Raw genomic sequence first — 24,599 nt, 5'->3', positions numbered from 1 at the left:
TTTATTTATCTCCCCACCCCCTTATTTTGTATCAACTTCTGCATATCAGAGAAAATATTCAAGCTTTGACATTTGGGGCTTCTATAATTGAGAATGATATTCTCCAGTTCCATCCATTTACTGTCAAATGCCAAAATGTCATTCTTTATGGCTTAGTAATTGTGTATATATGCCACAGTCTTTATTCATTCATCTGCTGAAGGACACCTAGGGTTATCCCATAGTAAGGATGTGCTTTCAGTTTTTTTCTCATCCACAACAACATTGGCGATGGGTTTATTATAGATAGCCCTTATTATGTTAAGATATAACCCTTCTGTAACTAGGTTTTATAGGGTTTTTATCATGAATTTATGCAGAATTTTATTGAAGGGTTTTACTGCATTACTGAAATAATCTAGGATTTTCACCTTTGATTCAATTTATGTGGTGTATTACATTTATTGATTTGCCAAGGTTAACCAAACTTATGTCCCTGAAATGAAGTCAACTTGTTCATGGTACATGATTTTTTTAATGTCATGTGGAATTGGATATATAAGTATTATATTGAGAATAGTGGCCTCTGTGTTCCTCGAGAATATTGGTTTGGTTTATAGTGTGTGCATGTTTTTATGTGCACACAGTCCCTCACAATTGGTGAGAGGGTAATACTAGCTTCATAGAGTTTGAAAGAATTCCTTCCTTTCCTCTTAGTGGAATAGTTTTAAGATAATTGGTATTAGTACTTCTTTTAAAATCTGGGAAATTAGGTGGTGAGTCTATCTGCTTTTATTACTTCCAACAACATCATTGCTTTTTATTTGATATATTTAGGCTTCTTACAATCTCTTGGTTCCACTTTGGTAGGTTGTATGCCTAGAACTTTCCACATTATCCAATCTGTGGACATATAATATTTCTAAAACATTCCAGAATTCAGTGGTATCTGTTGTAATATGCCTTACTGTCCCGACCGGCAGGACATCAACGAGGGCCTCAAACCTAGGCGGGGAGGAATGAAGGGACAAGAGACACGAGGGATGACAGCAAGACAGGAGTTCTGATCAAGCTGCACACACAGGTATTTATATGCTGGGGATGGGGAAGCTCTCTTATTGGCATTTGCTGGATGTCTGTACAAGGTGAGATAACCGCAGGATGTTTCAGGAAGATAGGTAGCTGCAGGATGTCTCCCAGGCAGGATGTCTCTCAGGGGGCTGTTTCTTGTAAATGTCAGGGTGTTCTTTGAAGGAGAATTTCCTTCTAGCCCCTGACACCTTACTTATGTCTGATGCAGTATATTTGGGTACCCCCTTTCTTTTGGTTAGTTTAGCTAAGGTTCCCCAATTTTCTCTATTTGTTCAGAGAAGTAACCCTTTATTGCATTGATCCTTCATTCTCTGCTTTCAATCTCGATTTAATTTCTTCCTGGTCTTTATTATTTCTTTTCTTATGCTCACTTTGGAATTGGGTTTCTCCTTGTTTTTCTAATCCTTGACATACATCATTATGTTATTTACTGGAGATCTATTTTTCCAGTGTAGGCACTTATAACTATAAGCCTCCCTCTTACACCTGCTTTTGATGTGTCCCAAGGGTTCTCATAAATTCTGTTTCCATATTCAGTTGTTTCTATGAACTTTTTAATCTCCCCTGGTTTCTTCAATGACCACTGCCTCACTGTGCCTACCATTATGAGAACCAAATTGGATCTTGGGACTCTATTTTCTTACCAATAATGCACAAAAGAAGAGAAATTTGAGAACTGACCCAGAAATCAATTACGTATTTTATTAAGAACATGCATAGAATAGATGGTTCTGACAGATCATATTCTAAATGACCATGATGTTTTACAGTGATAATGTATCAATAACTCAGCATTAGATCCATGTTATTACTTGGGGTGGTCAATACAAGTATTACAGAACACAGGAAAGAGCAGGTATATCTGTACAATGACCAGAAAGAAAAAAAACTCTATAAAGGAAGATCTGTGTTCCCTTACTCTCTATAATGGGGAGATGCAGAGGGAGAGGTCAAGAATGCATCACAGATGGGGAAAGGATGTGGACAATGCCCTGGGGGAAGGGACTGCAGACAAGAGCACAGCAGCAGCCACATTGTCTGCTCTGTTTCACACAGGAATGAAGCAGATCTTGTATAAGGGAGGAAGAGAGGCAAATCCTTTAGCTATTGGGGTGGTATCGAGTTCCTTTGGGTCAAACTGAGATTTCAGATGAAAGTGCTGTAAAATGGTAGTCAGAAATAAAAATAGCTCCATGCGGGCCAGGCTCTCTCCCACACACATACGTTTCCCTGTAACAAACAAAAAACACGACATGCTTATGTGTCATTTGGACAGTGACAAGCACTGTGCTTCTTATGTAAAAATGAGAATATAAATAAACATTTAATGAATGATTGAATGTTTGGATGGACAAATGGAAAAAGAGCAGACACTTTTTGTCCATCTTAACAAATATTTCATTCAAACAGTATTTTTGGAGGTATCAGCTTTATGCCAAACACTTTATTTAGAATTCCTACACTGGAATGACACTTTTGAATTTGAAGTTTCTAAGTATATTTTTTTTCTGAAAAGAACTCTGTTACTTGTATTTTCTATTCCCATTCTGATGTTCCATAACCTTGCCCTCATTCTTCAACCCTCTAATCTCACCTCTAACAGAATCCTTTGGAATCTCCAAAGAACCATGAATGTTCATCTTTTACATCATGCTAATCTTCTTGTATAAGACACAATTTCCTTTCATTCCATTCAGGACCCAAGTGGAAATTCATGTCCTCTTTACACTCTTTGTGATCCCTTCAAGCACTAAAATTTGCCCACTTTTGATATCCTCAACATCATTCTCATGCTCTTTTGGAACCATGAAACACCTGGAATCATAGTTTTCCATGTCCATCTTAATTTTCTAACCTGTTGAAATGTGAACACTTGAAGAATGGTTCCTTGACTCATCATCATGGGATGCACAGTGCAACATGTAAGGCAGATATCTAGAGTCATGGAATCAAGGAAGGAGAGTCCATGAGCAAAGAATCAGTAAACACATTGCAGATGGGAGATTCAATATCCAAGACACATAACCATAACTGGAGGAAGAACAGGATGCTCTGTGGTCATTGTAGGGTCTCTTCCCTCATCCCCAATTCTTCCATAAGCTGATGGTTATCAGGCAATTTATGACATCCCTGACTGAGAACAAAAGTTCTTCTGTGGTGATTCATTGCTGCCTTAAAAATATCCCGCCTTTTCTTTTCTCCATTATATGTGACTCTTTTCAGTCAGCTCAAAAACATCATTAATTATGAAGACACAAACTCCATTTTAAACCTCAAGTGGAATATTATAGACCAACATCCTGGAAGCCTATCCTGGTAAGCCAGCCAGCCCAGAAATCTTCCCTACCTCAACGCACTAATCACACCAGAATACAATCAGTTATTCACTAAGCTGCTTCCCTAGAGGCCCTTTGCTATGTGATCTCATGCTTGTAGAGACTACCATCACCACAGCGGAGCAAGAAGGGTGTTGAACAACAACATTTAGAAACCAACCAACATCATGGAGTGAGATGCCTTTCACTTAGTGGGTGAGGAATATTTAAATGAGATTGACCTTACAGAAGAAAAGCTTAGCAGGGAGAGTACATTGGTATCACAATGGTGCTCTGCTCATGTAAAGAACAAATGTTCTAAAACCAGACGAGGTACCAGGTAAGAAGTAGCTGATCCCAAATATTTCACATACCTGATGAGAAAGGCATGAAGTAGTCACTTTTCCTCAAGTTGCCATGTTCATCTAGAAAGTGCCCAGGGTCGAATATCTCTGGGTGGGGAAATTCTTTGTTGTCATGGAGCACTGATGTCAGTGAGGTCCATATGGCTGTGCCCTGGAAGTAACAAAGACAAATCAATTTAAGCAGGAATTCAGGAGCTGAAATGGATATTACTTAGCTCAATCTACTGGTCTGAAAAATGGAAACTGTGTCCCAAAACAAGCAGTGACATTTTCAGAGAGAGAAACCATATGACAAAACTACATAAAGCAAAAGAGAATAAAATCAGCAATATCATTTTACAATGCCTTCCGTCTGAATATCAGTTCAAGCAAGGAGCATCAATCAAAGCTAGAACAGTTAGGTGAGTGATTTCATAAGCAGGATGTTTACATAGTCCTGAAGGACCATAATGTGATGTCTATCACTTACTTATAAGAGCAGAAGCTCTGTAATGGAGAGATCTGTTGGATACCACCTTCTTTCCTGAGAAAATTAGCATAAGCTATATTGAATAAGTGACATGATGTGTTCCCACCTCACCATGTGATTCAGTGACACTTTCATTGACATTTATGTAGTTTTCTTCCCAAATTCACAATGAGAATCTAATCCCTAGAAAACTACCATACAAAGCCAGCCTCAGGAATGTTTGATTTCTGTCCTGGATTCCTTGGTAAGGCAAACATGATGAAAGGAAACAAACAAGTACAGGAAAGGGAACTACTACCCCTGATTACAGGAGAGTAAATAGAAAAGATAATCACATTATATGTTTGTTCTTTAACTGGACACTAAATTGTACAAGAAAAATCTACAAGAAGATTGTAAAATTAATGGGCTAATTTAAACATAGGCTTAGGTTAGTATTATAGTGTGAATGATGTCTGAGTATAAATGCAATGTCTACTGTGCAGGAGAAAATCATCATTCTTGAAATGACTTGAGGCACCAGTCTATAAGTAAATACCTTAATGGACAGATATTAAAGTATAAATGTACTTCTAAATTTTATTTAGATTCCAATTTTTTAAAAAAATGTACCAGTGGGAAAAATTCAATCCCCTAATATTTCAAAAAAAAAACATAAAAGAATTTGCCTCGCATGCACAAGGCCCTAGGTTCAATCCCCAGCACCACAAAAATAAATAAATAAATAAAATCATGTATCAATTTGCTTTTAAACTTCTTCCTTTAAGTATAGTTAAAGTAGTGATATATGACAAGGTTTTCTTAAGATGCATGTGGATATATGTTTAGAAAAAGTTGTTTGAACACATGGAAATTCACAAATAAAAAAATGAAGCAGAACAATACCACCATAAGCAAAAGGTAAAAGAAAAACTGGTCAATTAACTAAGAGCTAAACAAAACAACTTTTACAAAAAGACAAGGGCAAATCTTTGAGAACTGGTTTTTGCAAATTCTCTTCAGATAGGACATAAATCCACAAATTGACCTCATATGATTATAGAAAGTCTACTGGAACAGTGTGTCTCATAAGAGGGTTGAACAACAAAGTCAACAAAATGCAGCCTGCCATGTGTATTCATATAACCAGTGAGCAAAGAATGTTTAAATTGAAAGAAAAAGAAGAATATTTTTACATGAAAAAATATTTGTGAATTTATTATTTCAGTTTCCATAACACTGAACTTGGTCATGTTCTATAGAATGCTCTATAGATTGCCTATAACTGCTTCCATGTTGCAATGGCAGAGTTCAGAAATGTCAACAGAATCCTAGTATCCTGCAAAATCCATATTGGCTATAGACATTTACAAAAGGAAGTTAGTCAACACTATTAGAGTGTTATCTCCACTGACATCAGTGATTTCAGCCTGTGGAAGAAAAAATAATTTATCTAATTGGAAAATGGCAACCAAGGATTGAAAAATTCTATATCAGACTTTTCCAAAGGAAGAGCATAAATGGATCATCTCTTGAGGCTACAGTTCTATAAACTTCAAAGATACCAGCCATATCATAACCTGCCAAGCAGTGAGCTGAATGGGATCATCAAGCAGGTCCACAAAACAGATGCATTGGATAAGGAGGACTGACAATCCCTGATTCTTCAGTCTATTTCCCATTTAGTTGCACATAAAGAGGCAATCAACTTTCATTAATTTTATCCTCTCATCCCAATAAGAAATAAACACCATCTCCTCCTTGTTCCCCTGCTAGAAAGAGAGTAATTTCAGGCCCTAATCCTTATACTAAATACAAGAGCAAGCCCCATGGCCTTCCTTCCCCTGAAGCCATCAGTCTTCTCCCCAGGACAGCCTTAATAAGTGCAACCTAATGAATCTTACCAGATTTTTCCAATGAAAAGACAATTCTTATTTGTATTATTTTAAATATAATAGTGATATTTTCTGACCTCAAATTTTTTTAAAGAGAGAGAGAGAATTATTTATTTTTTTAGTTTTCAGCGGACAAAACATCTTTTTTTTTGTATATGGTGCTGAGAATCAAACCCGAGCCGCACGCATGCCAGGTGAGCGCGCTACCGATTGAGCCACATCCCCAGCCCTGACCTCAAATTTTAAAATCTATTTTGTAACAGCAAGTAGGTTTTCAGGATGAACACAGAAAGCATGTGGTAGAAAGAATGTTAGTGCTTCACAGATAAAAATCATCTCAAGACTTCAGATATGGATGCTGGAAATGAGGCCCAGTGGTAGAATGTTGCCTGGTGTGTGCAAGGTTCTGTATTTGATCCCCTGTGTAAATGGATGGATGGATAGATACATAGATAGATAGATAGATGGATTCCATAAATGGGAGACAGAGAGGATATGGAATAGCACAATTTGATTATGTTCATATACTGTCCTAGTAAAGATGAGGGAAGGAAGTGTTACAACATTCTTTCCATTTATGGGAAAGAAGTGAACCCTTTCTGGAAGAATATAAGCTCTGAAATTTTATATTTTTCCCCATGTGATACCCAGTTCTTCACCAAAAAAGATTTGGCATTTCAAGCATATGACAAAGTGGCCATCAGAAAGAAGAAACATACCTACTTCAAGGAACATTTCTCACATATTTTTATGCAGTCAGCACTATCTTGATATCTATTATCTAAGAAAGTTTTTGGAGGAAAAATTATTGACAAAAAATCTGTTATAAGCACTGAAGACATGAAAACATGTGATAGATCAAATCCAGCTCTGTGAATGTATTTGCAATTTGCATATTTACTGCAGAAAATCCATCCAATATCATATAATCTATCCCCCAGACGCTGAAAATCAATTTGTGTATACACATTCTTGACCAAAGTTTATACGAAATTAAGAGAAGAAAATTTCCCTTATTTGAAAAAGAACATCTACCAAATTGTACGTAAAACAACCTTCTCTGCAATGAGATAGAAAGCCTCTAACCATTCCTGTAGATAAGAAATTAAAAAAGAATGACTGCAATCAAGTATTCTGTTCAATGTGATTGAGAAATCCTAAAAAGGGCAATAATGCAATAAAGAGAAATCAAGGATATAAAAACAGGAAATACATCAAATTGACTCAGACAAGAGGATAAAAAAAAACAGACATTTCAAATGTATCTCAGGCAAACCATTGGCAATTACTAGGAAAGTTATTAAGTTTACGAGAGGTAACATCATGACAATGATAAAATCAAATATAATCCCACACACCAGTTAGAAAGAAGAGGCAAAGATGTGTTTAAATGACATAGCACGAACAAAAATATTCATTTTACAGGAAAAATTAACAAAATACTTATGAGTCACTGAACTGAAAAAAACATGACTGAGAATATTATATGAAGCAAAAATAAATTGAGAACATAATCATGAATTTAAAGAATCAACAGGTCAAGATATCAATTCTTACTTAATTTGTCTATAGGTTTATTGTTCTCATGAGGAAAACCTAAGAAATCACTTGGGGAAATAACAAACTAGTTTTTTAATCAGAAATTGAATGCAACATTACTTAACTACTGAGCTACATCCCCAGCCATTTTTTATTTTATATTTTGAGTCAGGGTCTATCTAAGTTACTTAGAACCTTGGTAAATTGCCAAGACTGGCTTAGAACCTGCACTCCTCTTGCCTCAACCTCCTAAACTACATGAGCCACCACACCCTGTGACAACGAAATTTTTAACCTTGGTATGGAAATGTAGACATTTAATAATGGCAAAAACAATGTTTAAAATGTAAAACCAATTTGGAAGGCTCATGTGGCCAGATACAGCCACTTCTTAGAAAGCTTTATACCCAAACTAGAAACTACACACAGGCCATTAAGTAGCCAAATGTTTTGCAACTTGTCTCATCCTGTGTGTTAGAGAATTACAATCCTGCTATGGATTTGGGACCAGGAAGAACACTGAGGCGCAGCCCAGAAGAAATAAGCTTACCTTGGGAATGAGGTAATTTCTGAATTTAACATCACAAGTCACTGCATGGGGCACGTTGACTGGAAGGAGATCAATGTATCTCTGGATCTCATACAACACAGCATCTGTGTAGGGCATGCGGCTTCTGTCCTGCATGCAGGGGCTGCGGTGTCTGCCAATCACACACTGAATCTCTTCCTGGACTTTAGCTGGTAAGACACAAGAAAGAAATGAGGGGATAGGAGAGAAAGGGCACTTTTGTCACAGCAACTGAGTATCATAGCATTATGAATATAAATGATATGCCCAGAGGCACACTTACATATATAAACAGTGCCACTAGTGTGTATATATATATGTATATACACAAACACACACACACACATACACTCTTCATTAAACTACATTTTAAAGTAGATAGAAGCAAATAAAGTAAATAAAATAAAAAATAGGACCATACTTATAAATTAGCATCCCACAGAATTAATATAAGTAGAACTAAATAATATTTTCAAAAAATTTAACAGAATATAAACACATCAAGAATTTACAGTTCTGACAGAAAGAAAATGGGAATCAAATATTAAATTTTCATGAAAATAATTTATGTTTAATATAAAGTACAATAGATTGATATATATGTATGAAGGTTTTGTATGAGAGCAATTTGCAGTGGAACTCCCATCATATTCCAACATCTTTTTTTTTTATATTTTTTTTAGTTGCTGACGGACCTTTATTTTATTCATTTATTTATATGTGGTGCAGAGAATCAAACCCAGTGCCTCACACATGTCAGGAAAGCGCTCTACAAATGAGCCCAATCCCAGCCCCATCCTCCCACATCTTAGCCACAGGCACTCAGCACTCTACCACCTCGTTCTGAAATTTAAAGTCATATTCAAACAATGATTCTCCGTTTCTTGTGTGTGCATTATTACACAACACTTAATGATTTCCAAGTATGTGGAAATGAGAGTTTGCATAACTCAATGAGTTAAGCACAAAATTGGGAAAGGACACACACACACACACACACACACACACACACGAGATTGCCCACCAGACTCTATTCACGAGGATATATTAGATGGCAATTTTTGCTTATATCAACATCCATGAGGTATGACCTTCTGATAGTATACACATACTTTCTGTTATATGAAATTATGATTATTTTACATTGTTGGTGCTTTCTTGGTCTTCTCCCAGTTTCTCTATGTAAGCCCATAATTTTCCAATTTTGAGTTAGGATTATTCAAGATGCTCAGGTAGATGTTTTATACTGCAGGAATCATTGTCCAGCCGTCAGAAACCTCAGATTATTCCTCACATCCCTTTTGCTCCTGAGTTCTCTCCTGTCATCTGCATCATCCACCTTCATGCTGAAGGCTACTTCCTAGGTCCAGCACCCAGCAGTCTCCCCAACACTCTCATCCCATTCCTGGAGCCCATGGCTTCCTGACTTATAGACATTTAGATGCAACATTCTCCAGTAATTTTCTGAGAAATAGGGGTACTGGTATAATATTTTGGCAAATGTGCAGGTCTGAAATACACCTATTCTATGAAATAACAAGATATTAGTTACTTGTAAGAATTCTGGTGCTGCTCTGGTGTTTCACATAAGTCATGGGATATTTCTCTGAATGTTGTAATGAATTCTTCATCCCTTGTGATATGCAATGCTACAACCCTGTGTTTTGGGTGGATGCTTTTATTTCACTCTCTCTGATGGATGATTGGAAGAATTTTCTACTAAAATGGCAAAATATGAAAGTCTTTACTCCACAGTTCTTCCCTCCCTTGAGAGCACATGACTTTTCTGATGTTGAAGGAAGAGCTCAGATTCTCCAAAGCTTCCTTTCAGCCCCACACCTCAATCTTTCTTTGCCACTACATAAGGACCCTTAGGATGTGGATTCTGAGGCTCAGTATGTTCCCTTACAGTTCTTTTCCTGCAAAGAAAATATTTGTCACCTGATGAGTGAAGATGTGAAAAGAATGGTTTAATGCTATTAGCTGACAAGGGATTTGCCTGAGCAGAAAAGCCTCCCTTTTCAACCTCAATTTCCCTTCATTGATCCTGTTATTTCCAAACAAGAGAATCTTGTTGGAGTTTTAAGAACAGAGATTGCTTTTCTTTCTTCATAAATTTTCCTCTTCTAATATTCAGGTTACCAGACTATCCTCCTTTTAGATTCCATCACCACACTTGCATCTGCCTTCTATGATTAAGAAACTTGGTAAAGAGTATATAAAGTGTTTATTGTTCCCGTCCTCCCGTGCTTGAAAGAGAATGAGTCTAACAAATAATTGTGTTGCCATCCTTTAGTGGAATCATCACACAAGACTCAAAAAAGTATGCTTATTGCTACTGCATGAACAAAATTCCTTTAAAGGTGATTTTTAAGTGGTATTGATAAAACATCAAATTTTTGACCACCCCTCAAGAAAGGTTCTTACTCCATGAAACACAAGTTTTATGGAAGCAGTCTGTTGAAATGATGAATTAAAAAATTAGGAACAGATCTGCCAAAATTAAAATACCTTTCTGACATATATACATGAATAGAATACTTCCAAGTGAGGAATCATCTCAGGAAGCTTCATTACATTCTAGGATTCCCACCAAGGCTTCAAGAAGGAGTTTCCTTTTCCCAGAATTAGAATTAGCAGAATGAGGAGAGGCATCTTCAAGACTTCATCTGCTGAACCAAGTGGTATTTGGGGATACAAACAGGAGACATTCCCATGCCCGTTGATGCTGGCTCTGCCACCACAAATCACCTCCAATGAAATGCAGACACTGCACCAGGGTTCCACTGCCTCTCCTACTGCCATGCTCTCTTCACTTTCTCAGCCCTCCTCCTGATCACACTTGGTGGCAGAGACAACTAAACAGTGAAGCTTCCATAAGACAAACAAGTGAGGACCAAGCACTTCTTCCCAACATCTCTCTCAGTTCACTTGCTCGTCATCTGTGTTCATACCTGTGACCTGTGGGTGCTTCAGCAGGAGCAGGAGAGCATATCTCAGTGTTGTGCTTGTTGTCTCTGTGCCAGCACCAAACAAATCAGAGGCAGCAGTCACCAAGTTTTCATACGTATACTCTAACCCTTGATTGTCCTTTTCCTAGGAATGATTTGATACTGTTACATGTCAAGTCATTTGCCAATGGATGAAAATACAGTGAACCACATTAACTCATAATGTTGTAAAGTTGGCCAACACAGACCCTGAAGCATGCAGTACTACAAGCATTAACTGGTTGTCGTGGCAGAGACTATATATCCCTTGACCCAAACTTCATTTCCTACACTTTATTTCCTACCTGAGATTCTATGCAGCGTGATCGATGAGCTGTGTAACATGTTTCTTTCCCCAAAACAGAAGGAGCATGTCGGGTGGCTCTCACCCTGGAAGTGAAGGCTTAATCATAAAAGTGAATGCCCCAATCTTAAATAGGGAGTCAAAAATAAAAGGCTTTTTTATTTGTATTACAGAAAATAGGTGAATGAGTACTACATCGTGGTAGATGTTATAAGTCTGAACAGGAGTTTTCATTTCTCTTCCGTCAAAAATTGAAAAAGTCTCAATAGAACCCACAATTTTCATAAAGTACCAATTATGAGAACAGCATTGTAGAAAATCCAAGAAGTTATCAGAGGGAAAGAGAACAGGTTCACCAAGACAGGATGGGCCAGCACTAATGTAATGAACAAGGGAAAGAACAGATATATGGTCTAGGGGACAAGAATAAGAATGCATTAATTGAAAAGTCACTAAACCATAAAGACAAGAAGTTGAGACATTAACTGTCCAAATGGGATATATGACAGCGAAGGGGTAATGAGATGCCAAGGATAAAGTTTTGGACTGAAAAGACTATGAAAATGAATTGAAAACATCATAGCTGTTTAAATACTGAGTAAAGGGGATCATTATTATAAAAAAAAATACATTATTTGACAGCTAGTTCCAGGGCCAGCATGGTACATTCATAATCTCTATGTGGCTATGTTATGCTTCACATATGTAATTAACACCATCAAAACAAACTAATCTCTTTCAACACACATACTGGGTAACCAAGCTCAGTATATGTCTTGGAAATACCTACTTCATATTGAGCCTGTTAAGTCAAAGTTCATCAATTAAGTCTCAAGTTAACAGTCATAGACCAATGTTAACCGGTGTGCTCTAAAACCAATGTTAATGTTTCTATCACCTAAGATGAATTTGGAGAGTTACTTTATATAGGCATATATGCAATCACAATTAGCCTTGTATAAACCATATAGAAAATTCTTTTTTAATACTCATTTTCATTTTTTCTATATCTTCATTTATTTTTATATGGTGCTAAAGATCGAACCCAGTGCCTCACCTGTGCAAGGCAGATGCTCTACCGCTGAGCTATAGTTCCAGCCCCTACAAAATTATTTTAAAACTAAATAAATGGGCACACATTCCATGCTACACAATCAAATATTAACATTGCTATGGAATCATTACTTAGTGATGTCACAAACATCATAGATCAGAACATCCAGGAACTGGCCTTTCCAAGAAAACAACTGTCAACCTCACGTAAACCATTTAAAGAAACTTCTAGGGAGTTGTGGTGTCTAGGCAAAGATCTTCACCATCCAGCAGTAGTTCATAAGGAAAGTGTCTGAAAAATTACAGTAAATTTGCATTTCAAATAGAAGCTGACACTCCCTATTCCCCAATTCTGGGATAAACAGTTGTGGGCATACTGTAGTGTGTTTCCGTGCAGCCTGCTTGTTCCTCTCCAAAACTAGGAACAGGTTCCTCCAATAACCAGTGTTGCATCTTTTGATTGTTGATGGTCCACACAGAGCCTGGCCACTGCTTCAAACATTATGGACTCCAGTGACATCCCCACTGGCAATACATGAAGAATTTAAACAATGATTTCCTCTTCTTTACTTATTGGATCACAGGACTTAAGGAAAATCACCATCAGCCTTATTTTACTGCTCTGACATAACAGAAATGTGATTAATTGTCTCCAGAAATATAGATTTTGCAAAAATTATTTGGAACAACTCTCAAGTAAATGAATTGCTGTAGCCTTCATCATGCTATTCAGCAATTGCTATAACAGAAAAATGCTCTTCCTTAATGAGTCATCCAATTGCAATGGTAAATTCCAATCCTCAACAATAAATTACATAAATTTTTCATTCACATCCTCTACTGACTTCCTTAATTCACACAGCTGTTTTTTCTACATTGTCTTGTATTGACTGACCATATTTTAACCATTCATTTTATTTACTTATTAAATATTTCATCCACTTCAGTAACTTTGGGGTCAGTAGCTAGTGAATTATAAACTTTATAAGCTATGTGTTACCTTGTATTTTCATATATCTTGTATTCCTGTGTTGTATGCATCTGTTCAAGTGGATTTCTTTACCACTCTTATATGTAGGCCTTTTTAAGGCACAGTCTTCTCTTGCCAAAGTGTCCTGGACTTCTCAAGATTGAGACCCACTCATAGTTGGGTAATAAACAAACTTTATGTTAATTCACTGCTTTTGCTATAGAAATGAATTTCCAAGAGTGAGACCTAAAGGCCCTCCATTAGCCATTCCTACTTAGGGCTATTACTGGTTTTTCTCTTCTATTTATTGTAATAAACTAGAGATGAACTCTGGTAATTTATGTGTACAGGAAGGTGCCCTTTTCATCATCAGGTTTAGTTCAGCAGCAGAATTTCTATCCCATGAATTTCTACTTCCCTGTAGATTACCATCATCTCACAGGAAAGAGGGAAACAAACATAGCAACAATCAAAGCAAAAGCAGACAGTAGTAAAATTGGTGCCTGCTGTCTCTCTGTAGAGTAAATGATGCTGAAGACAGATGCTGAAAAAATGGTCAGTCTTGAAAATTCAAACATTGTTAAAGAAAAGAAAAGAAGTAGCCATGACCAGAATATACAAAAACTCTGGAACAACACTAAGAAACCAAATTTAAGAATCATTAGAATTGAAGAGCAGTGGGAACTGTGGGCTAATGGAATTGATAGTCTTTTCAGGTAAATAATAACAGAAATTTTTCCAAATGCAGAGAGCAAGATGGCCATCAAGACACAGGATACATTCAGAAACCAAAATATACAAGATTGAAAAAAGAAACTCTCCACAAAACATTATAATGAAAATACCTATCATATAGACCAAGGATAGAATGTTAAAACACTCAAGAAAAAAAATTCATGTCACATTTAGAAGAAAGGCAATCAGAGTTACTTTTAATTTCTGAGGTCACACTCTAAAATACAAAAGGACTTGGAATGATGTATTCCAAGTTCCTGAAAGAAAATAACTGTCAACCAATATTGCTACAGTTAGCAAAACGATCCAGCAGAATTTTAGCAGAACAAAAACCTTCCAAGATAAGCAGAAACTAAAAAAATTAATGACTACTAAGCTGTTACTAGTAAAAATACAGAAAGAAATACTACACAAAAAAATCAAAAACAAATCCAAGTCTCACAAAAGAATAAATTTCATTTGAAGAACAGCTAAGCAAATGAGGAAAAGGACCAAATTAAACATTATAAATAAAGCAAAATGCCAGCAATGAATAATCAACTCTACAATAACATTGAGTGTAAATGGTCTCAACTCCCCTAATTAAAACACATAGGCTGCCAGAATGGATTTTTTTAAAAAGATCAAATTATATATGATTTGCAAGAGACTCAAATTATAGGCAAAAACATCCACAGGCTGAATGTGAAAAGACGGAAATACCATGCAAATAGAGCCTGAAAACATGCAGAAATTGTTATTCTCATATACAGCATCAGAGAATCAAGTGTCATGTGTTTTCAGTCATATGTGAAAGCTACATGGGAAAAAGGAAAAAATGTTGTGGTGGGATCTCATGGAAATGGAAGGGATATCAGTATAGTAGAGGAAAGTGATCATGGGGAGGGAAGAGGGGAGGAAAAGGGGAAATACTGGGGAATGTTATTGGCCAAATAATAATGTTATACTGTGTGCATATATATATATGAAAATAGAATCCCACCATTAAATACAACATTATGCAACAATAAAACATGGGAGGAAATAAAAAGCAAAAGAACACTAGATAATAAACCAAGGCCATATTAAGAAATAATTATCATTATTAATAATAACTACATGGTTTAATAGAAAATATGCTCTGATACTCTTTTATTTCTATGTAGTTCTTTGAGTTTCTATAATAAAGAAATATACAAAAAAAACAACTCTTTTTTTTAAAACTGGGAACCTATTTAAAGATATAGATTGTGACTAATAACAACAAAAAAAGAGATGAGTTTGCATGGGAGTAGACTATCTGTATGCAATTTGAAGCTTAGAAACAACTCAACCTGGACTGTTAACATTGACCATGTTAAGAGAAAACCACATGGTAAAAAATAAGAAAAAAAATAAAAACAAAGAAAAAGAGAGTAAATTTAAAAGTTTCAATAGAAAAATGTTGATCAGTTAAGACATTATCAAAAATATGAAATGTTATTGTGCACATGCATATCGATCCATCAATAGAGCTCAACATGTATGAGGTAAACATTGACAAATGAAGAGAAACTAGAAGAATATGCATTCTTCTCAAGAGAACATAAACCCTTCTATTCTCCAGGACAGTCCAGGTGGTGGGACATATACAATTCTCGATAAATTTTAAAAACACAAAATCATAGAAAGTATCTTCCTTGATCACAATGGAATGCAACTAGAATTCAAGGAGAGAAGGAAAATCTTCCATTACACAACATGCTCTTCTACAACTAATGGGTTAAAGAGGGAATCACTAGGCAAACTAGATAGGACTGAGATGCAAAGGAAACAAGATACAATACAACAAAACACTGACAGGAAGCAAAAACCAGTTCTTAGTGGGAAACTTAGAGGGGCAGAACTTACAATCAAAGGGAAGACAAGAGCTCAAGTACAATGTAACTTCTCAACCTGGGAATAGGAAGATAAGAGCAGGCTGAATGCAAAGCCCACAGAAACGAAAAATAGAGCTTCATTACCTATTAGAAAGGCAATGTGATTGTGAGAAGAGAAAAAAAAAGAAATGAAAAACAGAGTGGGAAAACAGCTGAACACTCACTTATAGCAAATACTGCTTCTCAGAAACTGTAAGCAAATGTCCCAAATCATTAGCTGGATTAAGCACAAATAAAGAGAAGACACCAACCACTAAATTCAGACATGATAGCAGGAAACTACTGATTTTACAGAAATAAAAATGGCAAAAACAGATTACCTTAAATTACTGTACAAAAGCAAATAAGATAATCTGAATAACAGGAAAATTTAACAGAAACACAAATTACAAACACTGATTCAAGGTCAGTATGCAAAACGTGATCAACTGCAACAACTTAAGATAGACAGTTTGTAATCAAATGCCCCCCAAAAGAAAGCTGGATTTGTGTGATATACTGGTGAATTCTATCAAAAATTTTAAAGCAAAGTATGTATACCAAGAAAAAAGGTAAGCACTCAGCCACAAAAAAGAGCAAAATGGTGATACTTGCTACAACTTAGATGAGTCTCCAATGCATTATATAGAATAAAAGAAGCCAGAAACAAAAGGTTGCATGTGCCACAAGGTCTTTCATTATTTATCCACGATGGGAAGACCCATGCAGACAGAAATCAGAATGCAGTGGTGTGGAAGAGGGGTGTGTTCATTTCATGGTACATATACTTTTGAGAAAAAATTAATAGATTTTGAAACTGGAGACAGATACGATCACAGAACTCAGTAAATGCTATAAATACCAATAAAGTTAACTTCAAGAAGGTTCACTGAATGGTATGTGAATTTCATCTCAATTTTCTAAATGATAATGATGAGACACAAATTTATTGCAATTCATGTCATAATTCCACACTGGGTTTTTGCTGAAACTGGCAATCTCATCTTGAAATTGATATGGAAATTCAAGGGACCTAGAATTGCCTAAAAGTCCTGAACACCAACAACACAGTTGGAGAACTCACATTCCTATTTCAAAACATGAAACACAGGAACACTGAAGAGGACAAGACGTCAGGATGCTGAACCTCCTGGCATAGGGTAGACATACCATCATGGAGCAGCATGAGAGTCCACATACAAAACCTCACATTTATAGTAACTGATCGTTGACAGGGTGCCAAGGAAATTCAATGGGAATAAATACCCTATTAACTCATGCTGCAGTGACAGCACATTCCTGCTTACAGGGTCCCTGACAGACACCATCTCTAACTCTGTGTTATATGTGACTTCATTTAAAGCTGCATTCAACAAGGCTTCTCTCTTCTCTGCACCAATCTTGCCCACACCACCATCTACAAGACTCAACACATCTGCAATTTACTCTTCTGTCCACGCTGCACATGTCAAGGTCTGTTTCAGTCCACAGGACATGCAGGTGGTGCACCTGGGGTAAGCTGCTCCTTTCCATGTCCCCAAACCCTGTGCAGTGATGAACTCCATCCTCATGTCATGGCATGGTATTTTATGTTATAACTTGATTGGAAATTGTCTCTTCGGCAGCCACATCCTTCCTTTTGTTTCATTATTAATTTGTGTCATCTCTTCTTTCTTTGAGTCAGTCTAACTGACAATTTGTGTATTTATTAACTCTCTCAAAAACCTAGGTGTGCATTCTTTCTCCTCACATAGATTTTTATCTAAAGAATAGAGTCAGCATATTCTAATTATTTAATAATTGCATGTTTTCCATGATGCTTCCTGGAGATTCATGATACATTGGGTTATCAAAGTGCTTCAGAATCACTATTGTCCTGATCATGTAACATTTCTACAAATTTAAAAGGGTTCAGAAAACCACAACATGATCAAGGAATCAAAAAACTAGGCTGATGGCAACACTGTACCTGAGCCATTTTTATCAAGAAACAGTCAATGAAGTCTCGAGGATCGTTAACATCCAGGGATTCTTCATGTTCTTTTACTTTCTCCAAAATATAATTTATAATATAATCAATATTTTTGAATAAAATGTGATGACTCCCTGGAAGATAATCAATGAGAGCAGGGAAATTATTGTAGACCTAGAAGAGAAAACAATAATATATTTATAAAAAGTACTTAATTAACACATAGGTGACATGTTGTCAGCTTTCATAAGAACTTATAGCTCTATATGTAAATAAAATTTGGGTCTATCTTGAGGTGTCATTGTTACTGAAAAATATATAATTCAATCATTCTTATAGAATGATTTATGGGTGAATTTTCTTACCAGAGCATCACAAGTGATAATCATTCCTGAAATTTATAAAACTTCTTTATTCTAAAACTTAATTTTATACAACTTCACTTGTTTACTACATCAATTTTCCCCAAAACATGAAATATGACAGCATGAATTAATGTGATTCACTTTTCATAGATAACAAAAGACATTAAGGGATATGGGGAACATTGATTTAGAACACAACACTAGTCCCTGCTTTTTTATTTCTATCAACCAGCTTCACATGTGGAATGAGGTGGCCCAAAAAAACATGGAGCTCAACTGTCCTCTAGAGCAGTCTCTCCTAACCCAGTGATCTTTTTAGCTAGGATAGCAGTTGCACCTCAAAACCCCTACCCCACTCAGTGATTCCTCAAAGTTTCATTGTCCCTACCCTTCTCTTTACTTCCAGAAAATATACTTTTTCTGAATTGAGATATTCCTGCCACATGTTTGGATGAAAAGTCCTCCAAGTGTTGATTGCTGGGCAGGCCTTGTGGGAAATGGGAGCTTTCAAAAAGTCCTAGGATGTCCACTGAGTGACATGGTCATCCTCTGGGCAGTCACCAAGAGCCTTACCAAAAAAAGGCTTTTGATATGTAAAGAAATATCCACTCACTGGAGTGGGCTAAAAGCCAGCTCTATACGTGCACCTTCATATTCCTGCATGCCAAATAAAGAATTCAAAACCTTTCCCAGATACTTGCTCCATGGCTCTAGGCAAGACAGTACAATCCAAGCAATCACATCACCTCATGCACCATATACTATTTTGGATATGTCTGAAGAAAAAAGACTAAAGTGTTTCTAAGGGAGAATGGATCTTGGCCTCACTTGCGCCCATGCAGAGCTCAGAATCCTGACGTTTTCATTTAACTTGTTCACCAAGGTGAGAAAATCTGGATCTTGGTACTCATACCGGTTCTTGAAAATAATGGAGCAGATCACATTGCAAGGAGCGCAGCCCAGGATGAAGGTGGGATCACAGGGTGAGCCTAAAGAATTGGAAATGAGTCAAAATACATTCTATGATCATGTATAACTTAAAAGGACAACTATCAAAAAAATTAAAAATTAATAAAAATATTTCAATAAAAAAGAATTGGAAAGTATTTTAAAATATCTTTAAAATTGGCCGTTACAGCCATGCTACCTAAATAAATGAGTTTAATATACTCAGCTCACATCCACTGCCTAGACTTATACACTTTATACTGCAACATTCTGCTATTTGGGAAGATAAAGACTTATCTTTCTGGGGCTGAGGTTGTGGCTTGGTGGTAGAGTGTTCGTCTAGCATGTAGGAGGCACTGGGTTCGATCCTCAGCACCACATAAAGATAAAATAAAGATACTGTGTCCACATAAAACTAAAATAAATATTAAAAAAGACTTAACTTTCTACTTAACAAGTCCAGTATCCAGAGCAGAAACACAGGTATATATGATGTACACAAACAGAGCAACTGACAGCAAAATATTCACATGCATTAAAACAAAGAATTGTCAGTGCAATGGCACATGCCTGTAATCCCAGAGGTGTTGAAAGATGAGGGAGGAGGATTGCAAGTTTGAGGCCAGCGTCAGCAACTTAGTGAGGCCCTAAGGACTTAACAAGACCCTAAGAATTAGCAAGACCCTGTTTCAAAATAAAAAATAAAAGGGGGCTGGAGATATGGCTCACTGGTAAAGTGCCCCAGGTTCAATCTTCAGTACCAAAAAGAACAAAGAATCACTTTTACCTAACTCTGAGTAGGCCCTGAAAACCTAACATGTTAAATAATGGAGTTTACATAACTTAGTTCACATCTACTACTTTTACTTACACCTCTTTAGCCCCTGGGGTTTTCTGGTTGTGGTGGTGCTTGTTGATAATATTGTTGGTGGTGGTGGTACTGAGTGTTGAATCCAAGGGCACTTTAGCACTGAACTATGTCCCCAATCCATTTTCTTTTATAATTTTAGACAGGGTCTTGCTAAGTTTCTTAGGGTCTCTCTAACTTGCTGAGGCTGGCCTTGAACTAGCGATCATCCTGTCTCAGCCTTTCAAGTCACTGCAATTACAAGCTTGCCCAACCATGCCCAGCCAAGGGATAATTCTTAAAGGTAAAAGACCATCTTAAACATAATAATTCAAGTATTCAGAACATAATCACACTGTCTGTAAAGCCTATGGAAAATACAGCAATGAGATACAGAAGGAGGCTATGCTGTGGGCCTGGAAACTTTTTTATGTGTAATGAATGGAAGAAAGAATTCTGTGTTGAACCAGTAGAGAGGAACTAAAGTGAGATTGTGGGTGAGTTCAGGCATATAGAGGAAAAAATGAGAAAAGCAAAATGTGTGTGATATTTGAGAAGATAAAGTAATATCAATAAGTGGATTAGATTTCTTTGCTAAAATAAACAACTTTTATTCAAAATATAAACCCCAGGTAAGGCATCAAAAATGCAAAACTAAGAGACACATATTATTTCTCATTTAAAAGTTTAAAAAATGAATTTTACTGTGGCTCAGTGGTAGAGTGCTTGCCTAACATGTGTAAGGCACTGGGTTCTATTCTCAGAACTGCACATAAATACATAAAATAAAAGTCTATCAACAATTTAAAAAGAAAGAAAGAAAAGAACAGTATATTTTAATCATTTTGAAATCTGTCCATCTCCTACATTAAGTATATTATTTTATAGGAAATGAAATCAAAATATAGGAAGTGTTCCTTTTTGTGGGGAATCTGTGAGATAAATTGCTATAATCAAATAATAGGTACAAATTTATATGTATGAGCTCGCAAATTCATACTTGTGGACCTTAAATAAGGGAGACAAGAATCAAAGCCACTTTGAAAAAATAGGAGGGCATTTGAAAAATAGAAAAAGTTTCTGTTAGATGCTGTGTGCAACCATTTTAAATATTGCAGGGCTCTAAGCTTTTAGATATGTGATATTTTCATCCATTGAGGGGGAAGGTAACTTGCAGAGTCTTGGAAATTTGGAGTGTGTATACATGTGTGTAGTGCACTGGTAAAATTGAATTTTTAATCTTTTCTTCCATTTCATTTGAATCAGAAAATGTGAAAACAAGGTCATTTGGTATCCAAGCTGATAATCACATTCACGATGACAGACACTTCACAGGTGAGTAGAGTTGGCAGTAGGAGGAAATTAGGACCATAATTTCTAACACGAAATCCAAGGAACAGGGGAAGAAACAAATGGAAAACTGAAAACAGAGTTAACATTCTATTAGGAGAGACTATGTAAGGAGACACTGATAGTCTTTAAAATCTAGTTAAAAAAACCATTTTATAAATGTCTGTGTACTTTGTAGATTTATATGAAAACAGATATTTAACCAAAGTATGTGAATCAAAAAACACTAAATATGGGTAAGAAGATGTAGTTTGTGATTATTTATAAAAAATCATTCTGCATTTAGAGAAAATAATTGATGAGAATTTTATGAAGATAAAGCTGATCAATTAAAAGCACACATTACACCATGACTGACCAAAGCTGCAGCCTGGACCTGGAAGAAACCCTGAGCCATGTTGGTGAAGCTGCTCACACAAGTACTGTCCAACGTAAGGAAAGCAGATGGCGATGAGCTGGGATTCCATGAAGGAGTGGTGGGGTCACTGCCTCCCCATCACTTACCAAGGTTTTCTACTGGCATGATATGGAATAGGTTGCCCTCATTTACACTAAGGGAAAACACTGCTCCTTAACTCTTTAGGGAAAAAAAAAAACACTCACACTAAGTTCATAATTTTTGATTGGAAAGAAAAATAAAAATATTCAGAACAGAAACAGATCAAAAGAACTTTTACTCCCCAACGGCAGGCCAAGGCACATCACTACCCAGGCAACATTGATAAACAAACATGTCCTCTCCCTTTTTAAAACCATCCCTGTCCCACATGGGGTCAAAACCAAGGCCCATAATGAGAGCACTCACTCAACTGAAATGCTTCCAAGAAAGTCAATAGAGAAGAGGGCACTCTGTTAAGGTCAGTGACACAAACAGGCACCCACCATTGGTTTTCCTCAACTCCTCCACAAGGCAGCGGGCTTCCTCTTGAACATGGTCCTCAATGCTTTTCTTCCCCATCCCAAAATTCCTCAGGGTCATTAGAGAGAAGCGTCTTATCTCCTTCCATGTCTTTCCATTGCTAAAAACGATACCTACAAGTAGAGGAAAGAGATTAGAAGGGAGACCCAACAAGGCAGGGAAGCTAATGGGGGACACCACAGGGATGGCCAAGCTCTGCCTCAGGAGCCCTTCTGGTCTCTTTTCTTCATGCTGCTCATCCCAATGACCACTGCACAACACACACATGCACGTGCACTTACCAAAGTTTTTCTTACTTCTTTTTAAAATCAGGATAGAGTCTCTTCCAGCAAATTATCAACCAGAGCTTCCTTCACAGCTTCATATCCATGCAACACCACAATGGGCTTCATGCCCAAATACAGAGTGAACACAGGGCCATAGACTTTTGACAACTGGAAATGGGAAAGAAAATGCAAATATTAGCAAATCAACTCACTACCTGAACCAGATATCGTATGATTCTGGCTAATATTATTTTTATGGTTTTATTCTACCAAACAGAGATGGACATATTTCTGAATTTAATGTGTAAATGATCATGATAGCTGCCTTTGATGGATGGCTTCTGATGTGCCATACAATTTCCAGGCTTTTTGTTCACGGATTAAAATTAATCCTCACATAATGCATTCGGCATTCTTATTTGTCATGTTTCATTAACAAAGAAAATGAGATCAGAGAATTCCAAATTCATTTCCAGGGTTCCACAGCTAAGAAAAGAAAACAAAATTGGAATGTCACTGAATCAACATTTGATGCTCGAGCACTTGATCACACCCCAGTGCCCACCTTCAAAGCTATACCCAGCAGACTGCTCTGAATCACCTGCAAAGCTCTTTCCACAGAGATGCTGACAGACCTAAGGTGAATACTAGAAAGTGGTGTTTTTCAATCACCACATTTGATCCTAATGCCCAGCCATGTTTGGAGTCCTCAGCTGTTACCAAAACCAAGTAGGCACTGCAGAGGTAGAACCATGACATGAACATCCACTGGAAGAACCATTTCTTTCATCCTTCTTCATTTCCAACCCCAGGCAAAGAATTTCTGCAGCAACCAAAATATTCTGATATCATCAATTGGACACTGATTCATCGCGTTATTTTCATTCCTTTTGCTGTATCCAATCTCATGCTATTGCAGAAATCCTTATGCTATTTCTTTGCTTTCAGGCATAAGTTGTTGAGTTTGCAGAGAAATTCTATATTCAGGACAATTTTGAATAAAACACGGCATTAATGTGGCACATGACATCAAGGTTTACAGGGAGTATTTTCTTTTACAATCATCTGCTAAAATTGTGTGCCTCCAGAAGTATACTATCTTTATAACCAGGGGTCAATTGACTTGCCTTCACAAGCCACTGAAGGAGCACAAAGCATACTTACATGTGTTAAGGATTTGCTGATGTCCTTAACATCTATCTGCAGGATGTTTCCAATAATTGGGAGAGGAGTTGGGCCAGGAGGGAGCTTCCCCCTCCCTGATCTGTGTCTCCAGAGTGAGAGGAGAAGTAGACAGGAGACACCAACGACCATGGCCACCACTGGATCCATTGGAGTCTTCTCTTCCTACTGAGATAACTGTGACCTTGCTATCCAAACTTTTATGGTCTCTTGCTAATCCAATATGTAACTCTTTGACACATAAACAAACAGTAAGCTGAGTGGACTTTCATCTCTCTCAAGGAGGCTTTTTTCCAATAACAGATAAAACAGAAAATATTGATATTTTTTCTTTTCTAGGAAGCACCCTGGAGATTATGATTTAAATGTACTAGGTTGTTGTCCAGTTACCAGCTAGTAGAAAAAAAGAAAGAACAAATATTTTCATGTGCTGCTATGATTTGAGAAATACTTAAGCTAATAATTGTGTGCAAGAAAATTACTCATCATGCTAAATTGACACACTTCAGGTCATTTTGGAATCTATGACTTTGAGGAATTCAGTATATTCCATGACTTGTATGTTTTGAAAACACAGAGTTGGAGATACAGTGTCCAGGATAGGACAAGGACACAGAGAT

The 24,599-nt window shown here is 36.7% G+C and overlaps 1 pseudogene; it reads right to left on the bottom strand.

Annotated features, from left to right (window-relative positions):
• Window positions 1-24,144, bottom strand: part of LOC107149730 — a 254,739-nt pseudogene extending 230,595 nt beyond the window's left edge.
• Between the last annotated feature and the right edge of the window lie 455 nt (window positions 24,145-24,599).

The sequence above is a fragment of the Marmota marmota genome, unplaced genomic scaffold, assembly GCF_001458135.2.
Source record: "Marmota marmota marmota unplaced genomic scaffold, marMar, whole genome shotgun sequence".
NCBI lineage: Eukaryota > Metazoa > Chordata > Mammalia > Rodentia > Sciuridae > Marmota > Marmota marmota.
This window is presented reverse-complemented; position numbering and strand designations above follow the sequence as displayed.